We start from the raw sequence: 8,379 nt of genomic DNA on the forward strand, positions 1-8,379 counted from the left end.
CTTACTTCTTCTATTATATTTTTCTTGGTAGTCTAAATCCCCAATGGGTATGGAAGAATTTCCACTGGAATAAGGCAATTAGTCATTATAACTTTTATTTATATTTATAAAAAGAAGTTAAAAAAAGAAAAAAATGGAAAATAACAAATAAACAAAGCTTTCCCCTTGCTCAGTACCCAAATGACCATATAGCATGTGTGGTATAGGAAGTACTCAGAGAGAGTTCCACAATGCTTAGGGAATTGAAAATGCAACCCTTTTGTTGTTGTTGCTGCTGTTGTTCATCTGCTGTGTCAAGACACTTCTTGAGCACCTCTTCAAAATTTTCTTGGCCCACTAAGTGTAGGGAGTCAGCTCCAGCCACTGCTGTGGGACCAGTATCATGCTGGCACTAACATGGGCCTCACTGTACATCTCACTCTTCTGCTCTAGGACTTGGGAATCCCCTTTGAGTAAACCAGAAGAGCTGGAGTGTTTATGCCCTTGAAGCCATTCTTGACCAATGGGACGCAGGAGCTGATGGATAAATGCTTCTTTTTTGTCCTACAGACACATATTTCCGAAATGAACTCTGTGAGGCTCCCCAAAATATCCCAGTGAGATGGAGCACTAATCCCCCCTAGCTGGGGTCATGGAGGGGCAACTTGGGAACACGTTCTTGTACGGGTTTTCCCTCCTTCTCTGTTTCACTCCCCTGACCTGCATTTTTATTCCTTGTGACCATATTCCCAAATGAACTATCTGCAAAGAAGACTTTACACTGGGCTGCACTTTGGGGGTAACCCAGCTACATATCTGCTTTGGTCATACTTTACTGTGTTCCCATGTATGTGGATTTACAGATTCTATTCTTCAATTTTAATGAAATTAACTTTCACATAAAGAAAAATGAACCTCTGAAGATTCCCACAGCAAAGCTGCTGATTGAAGATAAACCATGAACGTAAGCACAAGATGACAATAAGAAAATCACAAAGCTGATTCTTCTCTTACTCAAAGGATGAATTCCACACGAGCTACAGAGAAGAAATAACTTTTGTAGCCTTAACAATAAATTAAAATAAGTTTTAAATATTTTTATCTTTATTTTATTCTTTTAAAATTCCATTTAAAAAAATAAATTCCAGGTCAGGCATGGTGGCTCAAGCCTATAATCCCAGTGCTTTGGGAGGCTGAGGTGGGAGGATCACTTGAGCCTAAGAGTTTGAGACCAGCCTGGACAATGTGGCGAAGTCCTATCTCTGCAAAAAATACAAAAATTAGCCAGGCATGGCAGCTAGTGCCTATAGCCCCAGCTACTCGGGAGGCTGAGGTGGGAAAATCACCTGAACCCAGGAGTTCAAGGCTGCAGGGAGCTGTGATCGTGCCATTGCACTCCAGCCTGGGCAACAGGAACCCTATCTCAAAAAACAAACAAAAAGCAAAGAAAATAAATTCCATATATTCTTAAAGTTCACAATGAGTGGAGTAGTCCATATATAATTTCTAGATAAGTGAATATGCATATATGAGGAGCATGCACTCAACATTTTTTACTGATTGGAGATCACTGGTCCAAATAAATTCAAGGCTGATCCGAGTGCAATGGTGTTTACAACTAATCGATCACAACCAGTTACAGATATCTTTGTTCCTTCTCCATTCCCATTGCTCCGCTTGACTAGCCTTAAAACATATATAAAAAGTAAATAAAAATTTAAAAAAATTGTTTTAATTCAAACGATCTTACCTTTCCAGTTTCCTTATGAGCTTTGATTGGGTATAATAGGAGGTGAGCAAAACTGAGTCGTTTATAAGTTTCCCTCAATAATCCACACTGATAAACAGAGCAGATTCATTGATAGACAAATAATTTCTTCTATTTTGCATATCTTTAAAAAAATGTTTTTTGTAGAGACAGTGAGCTGTGATCACACCACAGCACTCCAGCTTGGGTAACAGAGTGAGACTCTGTCTCGAAAAAACCTCAAAAATAAATAATAAATAAATATAAAAATATTTATCAGTGTACCTCTAACATTGCCTTTAGTAAATAAAGGGTAAAATCATAAAGCTTTTGGAGGCAAATATAGAAGAATATCTTCAGGACTCAAGAGTAAGCAAGAGTTTCTAAGGTTCAGAAGGCAAAATCACAAAAGAAACATTTGATAAATTGAAATTTCTTTAAACTAAAAACTTCTGCTCATCAAAAGCCAGTTAAGAAAATGCACAGGTGGCCGGGTGCGGTGGCTTTCGCCTGTAATCCCAGCACTTTGGAAGGCCGAGGCAAGTGGATTACTTGAGGCCAGGAGTTCAAGAGCAGCCTAGCCAACATGGCGAAATCCTGCCTCTACAAAAAACACAAAAGTTAGCCAGGTGTGGTGGCACATGCCTGTGGTCCCAGCTACTGGTGAGGCTGAGGCACAAGAATCACTTGAACTCAGGAAGTGGAGGTTGCAGTGAGCCAAGATTGAGCCATTGTACTCTAGCCTGGGCAACAGAGAGAGACTCTGTTTCAAAAAAAAAAAAAAAAAAGAAAAAGAAAATAAAATTCAGAGGCAAGCTACAGACTGGGAGAAAATATTTGCAAAACATACCCGTGACTTAGGACTTATATGTAGGATATATAAGTAATTCAATAATAAAAAGACAACTAATCCAATTTTTAAAGGGCAGAAGTAACATTTCATAAAAGTTATAAAAATAGACAATAGGTCAGGCCTGGTGGCTCATGCCTATAATCCCTGCACTATGGGAGGCCAATGTGGGCGGGTCACTTGAGGTCAGGAGTTCAACACCAGCCTGGCCAAGATGGTGAAACCCCATCTCTTCTAAAAATACAAAAAAAAAAACAAAAAAACAAAAAACAGCCAGGCATGGTGGTAAGTGCCTGTAGTCCCAGCTGCTCGAGAGGCTAAGGCAGGAGAATTGCTTGAACCCGGAGGAGGAGGTTGCAGTAAGATGAGATGGTGCCACTGCACTTCAGCCTGGGTGACAGAGGGAGAATCCGTCTCAAAAAAAAAAAAAAAAAAAGGCAATAAACACATAAAAACATTGAGTGATTTATTCATTCATTCTACAAACATTCACCGAGTGTTATACACCAGGAGCTGGGAGCAGTTTTCGTGTGGGAAGGGGAGGGTGCATGCTGTTGAGCTGGACTGCAGGAGCTGGGGTAAGAGTTAGGAAAAAGAGGAGGGGCACACTCTCATACCCACAGATCCATTAAGTCTAATAGGGTCTTGGCTGGGTCTCTCTGAGAGTGTGGACCTGCGTCCCTCCCTCCCCTTTGGGAGGTGGCAAGGGATACAAAGCCCCTCATCTCTCAGCCTGCCTGAGCCGGGACTGGTATGTCTTCTAAAGGCAAAGTGACTTTGACCCTAACTTGCCGCCAGCACAACCAAGGAGGTGGCTGGGCAGCTGGAGGATGAACAGAGAAGCCCATCCCCCACTGACCTGGAAATGGCCGCCTTCAAAGGCCAAGACCACCGGTCCCAGGAAGACATGCTGACTTTGCTGGAATGCATAAAGAATAACCTTCCAACCAATAGCAGTTACAAGTTCAAAACCACCTAATCACATATGGGGACAAAGTAGCATTTAAAGATTTCTGGAGACACGACAAGTTCAATGGGTAGAGATTTCTTTTTTCTTCTTCTTCTCCTTCTCCTTCTTTTTCTTTTTGGCTTTATTTTGTTTTCTAGACAGGATCTCATTCTATCACCCAGGCTGGAGTGGACTGATGTGATCATAGCTGACTGCAGCCTCAAACTCCTGGGCTCATGCAGTTTTCCTGCCTCAGTTTCTTGAGTAGCTAGGCCCACAGGTGTGAGTCATCACACCGGGCTAATTAAAAAAAATTTTTTTTCGTAGAGTTGGGTTCAGAAATGGGTGTTGGCCAGGCTGGTCTCAAACTCCCAGCCTTAAGCAATCCTCCCACCTTGGCTTTCCAAAGTACTGGGATTACAGGCATGAGCCACTGTGCCTGGCCTAAATGGGTGAAAATTTCTGACAAGGTGAGGAAGTTGTGCACTTTGACAGAATTGATCCTCAATGCCAGAAACATGTTAAAAATCCTTAAAAAGTTAAACACAAAAAACTCAAACAACACCCAGACTTCCCAAAGAAGTCCCTGATCCCTTATTTCCACTTCTTCTTGGAGAAGCAGGCCAAGTGTGCAAAACTCCACCCTGAGATAAGTAACCTGGACTTCACAAAGATTCTGTCCAAGAAATAAAAGGAGCTTCCTGAGAAGATGAAAATGAAATATATTCAGGACCTTCCAAGGGAGAAACAGAGTTTGAGTGAAACCTGGCTCATTTCAGGAAGGATCATCCCAACTTAATCAAGAACGCCAAGAAGCCAGACATCCCCAAGAAGCTCAACTGCCCCACCCAGCAGCTGTGGTACACCAATCGGAAGAAGGACTTTAGTGTATGTGTGTTTTTGGGGTTTTGTTTTGAGTCGAGGTCTCATTCTGTCACCCAGGCTGGAGTACAGTGGTGCAGTCACGGCTCACTGTAGCCTCAACCTCCCAGGCTCAAGCAGTCCTCCCACCTCAGCCTCCCAAGTAGCTGGGACTACAGGCACACACCACCACACCGAGCTAATTTTTAAACATTTTGTGTAGAGACAGGATTTCACTATGTTGCTCGGGCTGGCCTTGAATCCTGGGCTCAAGCGATAGACCCACCTTGGCCCCCCAAAGTGCTGAGCTTACAGGCATGGGCCACTGTGCCCGGCCAAGAAGATGTATTTTAAAGTGTGGCCAGATGCCCTTACAAAGGAGGTGAAGGACTTTCTGGGGAAGTAGTGGTCTCAGTTCTCAGACAAAAAAAAAAAAAAAAAGGCCGAAGTGGATTCATGAGGCTCCAGGAGCAGTGGAAGTAGTGCGAGGAGATCATGCAGACCTATATACAGGAGCGCCCTGAGCCGAATATCATTGAGGAGGGCCCCACCAAGTCCACCCTCGCCAAGGCTGAACACCAGCTCAAGGACAAATTTGATGGGCAACCCACCAAGCCACCTTGGAACAGCTACTCACTGTACTGCGCAGAGGTCATGGCCAACATGAAGGATGTGCCCAGCACGGAGCGCATGATATGTCATGCGGCCAGCAGTGGAAGCTGCTCTCCTGGAAGGAGAAGGACGCCTATGTGCAACCAGAAAACAAAAGATTATGAGGTGGAACTGCTGCGTTTTTCTCAGGAGGCTGCCCCAGGAGGAGCAGCAGCAGGTCTTGTGGGAGGAGAGGGTGCTGAACATCAACAAGAAGCAAGCCACCTGCCCGGCCTCCAAGAAGCCTGTGGGGAAAAGAAAGAGAGATCAGATTGTTACTGTGTCTGTGTAGAGAGAATTAGACATAGGAGACTCCATTTTGTTCTGTACTAAGAAAAATTCTTCTGCCTTGAGATGCTGTTAATCTGTAACCCTACCCCCAACCCTGTGCTCCCTGAAACATGTGCTGTGTCAACTCAGGGTTAAATGGACTAAGGGCTGTGCAGGGTGTGCTTTGTTAAACAAATGCTTGAAGGCAGCATGCTTGTTAAGAGTCATCACCACTCCCTAATTTCAAGTACCCAGAGACACAAACACTGCGGAAGGCCACAGGGACCTCTGCCTAGAAAAGCCAGGTATTGTCCAAGGTTTCTCCCCATGTGATAGTCTGAAATATGGCCTCGTGGGAAGGGAAAGACCTGATCGTCCCCTAGTCCGACACCCGTAAAGGGTCTGTGCTGAGGAGGATTAGTAAAAGAGGAAGGAACGCCTCTTTGCAGTTGAGATAAGAGGAAGGCTTCTGTCTCCTGCTCATCCTGGGCAATGGAATGTCTCGGTGTAAAGCCAATTGTATATTCCATCTACTGAGATAGGGGAAAACCGCCTTAGGGCTGGAGGTGGGACATGCGGGCAGCAATACTGCTCCTTAAGGCATTGAGATGTTTATGTATATGCACATCAAAAGCACAGCACTTTTTTCTTTACCTTGTTTATGATGCAGAGACATTTGTTCACATGTTTTCCTTTTGACCTTCTCTCCACTATTATCCTGCCACACCGGATAATGATCAATAAATACTAAGGGAACTCAGATGCCGGTGCCGGCGTGGATCCTCCATGTGCTGAATGCCGGTCCCCTGGGCCCCCTTTTTCTTTCTCTGTACTTTGTCTCTCTGTCTCTTTCTTTTCCAAGTCTCTCATTCCACCTAATGAGAAACACACACAGGTGTGGAGGAGCAATCCACCCCTTCAGAAGCTAGCCCAGGAAGAGGGTAAGGAAGCTTCTGAGAAGCCCACGCGGCTTCTTGGTGGGTGGAAATTGGCAGCCATCTCCCGGACTCAGAAGGAGCACTACAAAAGCTGGCCAATGAGCAGCCAAAGCATATAAGGTGCACCTGGACCCCTGGGTTAAGGATCTCTGTCCCCCAGTGGGCCATGCTCATCTGCCCCCAGCAAAAGTGGTGGCAGCTGCAGGAGGAGCAGCCTGGGTTCTTGGAGAGCGAGCTGGCCTGCGTGCTGGCCCGAAGGTGGAGTGATTTGTCTGAGAAGGCCAAGTACAAGGCCCGAGAGCAAGCCAGGCAGGGAGTGCCAGGAACTTGGCAAGCCGCCCAAGTCACCCAAGAGAGCACAGGAGATCTGTCAACAGAACATCATCAGCAACTACCTGGCCTGCTTCAAGAACGACTGGGTGAAGGCCTCGAAAGCCATGGAGGTGACCTGGAATCACAAGGAGGAGAACCTGATGTGAATAGAGAAGGCAGCCAAAGACCGAAAGTGATGAGAGAGAGCTGAGTGAGATGTGGGCACTTCCAGCTGCTACAGATTCTTCCAAGATGATGAAATTCCAGGGAGGAGGCAAGAAGCTTTGTGAACTGGTATGAGAAATTCTTCCAGGAACTGCTGTGCAGTGGGGAGCTGAAACACCTGCCACAGATGGAGTGCACGTGGATGGAAATTGGCAGCCATCTCCTGGAGTCAGAAGGAACACTACAAAAAGCTGGCCAATGAGCAGCGAAAGTGTACAAGGTGCACCTGGACACCTGGGTTAAGGGTCTCTGTCCCCAGGACCGCAGAGCCTAGAAAGAGTAGATCTCTGATAAATAGAGCATGACCAAGCTGCGGACTCGAACTCCTCTGAGTCCAGACAAACAATCCTGCAGTCCAAGTCAGAGTCCTAGGAGGAGGATGAAGAGAACGAGGGCCTTGAGGACAAGGATGGAGAAAAAGTGTGAAACCTGGCCCATTTCAGGAAGGATCATTCCAACTTAATCAAGAATGTCAAGAAGTCAGACATCCCCAACAAGCCCACCCCTCACCCCCACCAGCAGCTGTGGTACACTCATGAGAAGGTATTTTGTGTACATGTGTTTTTGATTTTGTTTTGAGACAGGGTTTCTCTCTGTCGCCCAGGCTGGAGTGCAGTGGTGCAATCATGGCTCTCTGCAGCCTCAACTCCCAGGCTCAAGTGATCCTCCCACCTCAGCCTCCCAAGTAGCTGGGACTACAGGCACATGCCACCACGCCTCTGAGTCCAGCAGCAAGGAAGGGGATGAGAATGAGGAGTATGATGAGGATGAAGATGAGTCCATGGGCAGCAACTCCAGCTCCTCCTCTTCAGGGGACTCCTCAGACCCTGAATCCAGCTGAGGTTCAGCCCCACCCTGGGGCAGCCAGGGAGAGCCCAGGAGCTCTCCTCCCCAGCTGGCCACCTTTGTTTCTCCCCCATGTCTATTCCCTTCCCACTGGCCTCCCCGACTTTCTTTCTTTCTTTTTTAAACAAAATGGGGATGGAGGCTGGAGGAGTCCAGGCCAGCACTCTGCAACCTCAGAGACATTAGCCCTGGGGGGTCCTCCAGGGAGTGCAACCATCAGACTGAGCCAGCCCCAGACCAGCTGGGCCCACCCCACCCACTTCTGCACTTGCGGTTCCAGCATGGACAATGGATGGGGGAGTGGGGTTGGGGGTGGGGCTGTCACAAAGAGTTCAGTGAGCACTTCCACAACTGCAGCCCAATGCAAGATGGGGTGGAAGCTTGGGGAGGACCCCTTTCTTCCCCAAAGGGCCTGCCACTGAGACCCCTGAATTAGAACTGGAAGCAGGGAACATGTGGGGAGAGGAGGGAGGTGTCTCTGAGAAAATAGGCACTGTCCTGATGACCCTCTCCCCTACTCCCTCCAGAACCGCTCATGGGGGAGGGGGCAGAAGTTTTTTTTATATAGGTGTATGTATATATTTTGTAAGCTCTGAGTTGTCAATGAGACATTTTCTACCAAGTATATATATATAAATATATATACACACACATACACACACACATATATACACATATACATATATATACATACATACATACATACATATATATATATATATACACACACACATACACACACACGAGGTGA

The 8,379-nt window shown here is 46.2% G+C and overlaps 1 pseudogene; it reads left to right on the forward strand.

The window, feature by feature from the left end:
• The first annotated feature begins 564 nt into the window (after window positions 1-564).
• LOC129471218 (nucleolar transcription factor 1-like) lies at window positions 565-7,623 on the forward strand (annotated as a pseudogene).
• The last annotated feature ends 756 nt before the right edge of the window (window positions 7,624-8,379 follow it).

This window comes from Symphalangus syndactylus, chromosome 21, assembly GCF_028878055.3.
Source record: "Symphalangus syndactylus isolate Jambi chromosome 21, NHGRI_mSymSyn1-v2.1_pri, whole genome shotgun sequence".
Classification (NCBI taxonomy): Eukaryota; Metazoa; Chordata; class Mammalia; order Primates; family Hylobatidae; genus Symphalangus; species Symphalangus syndactylus.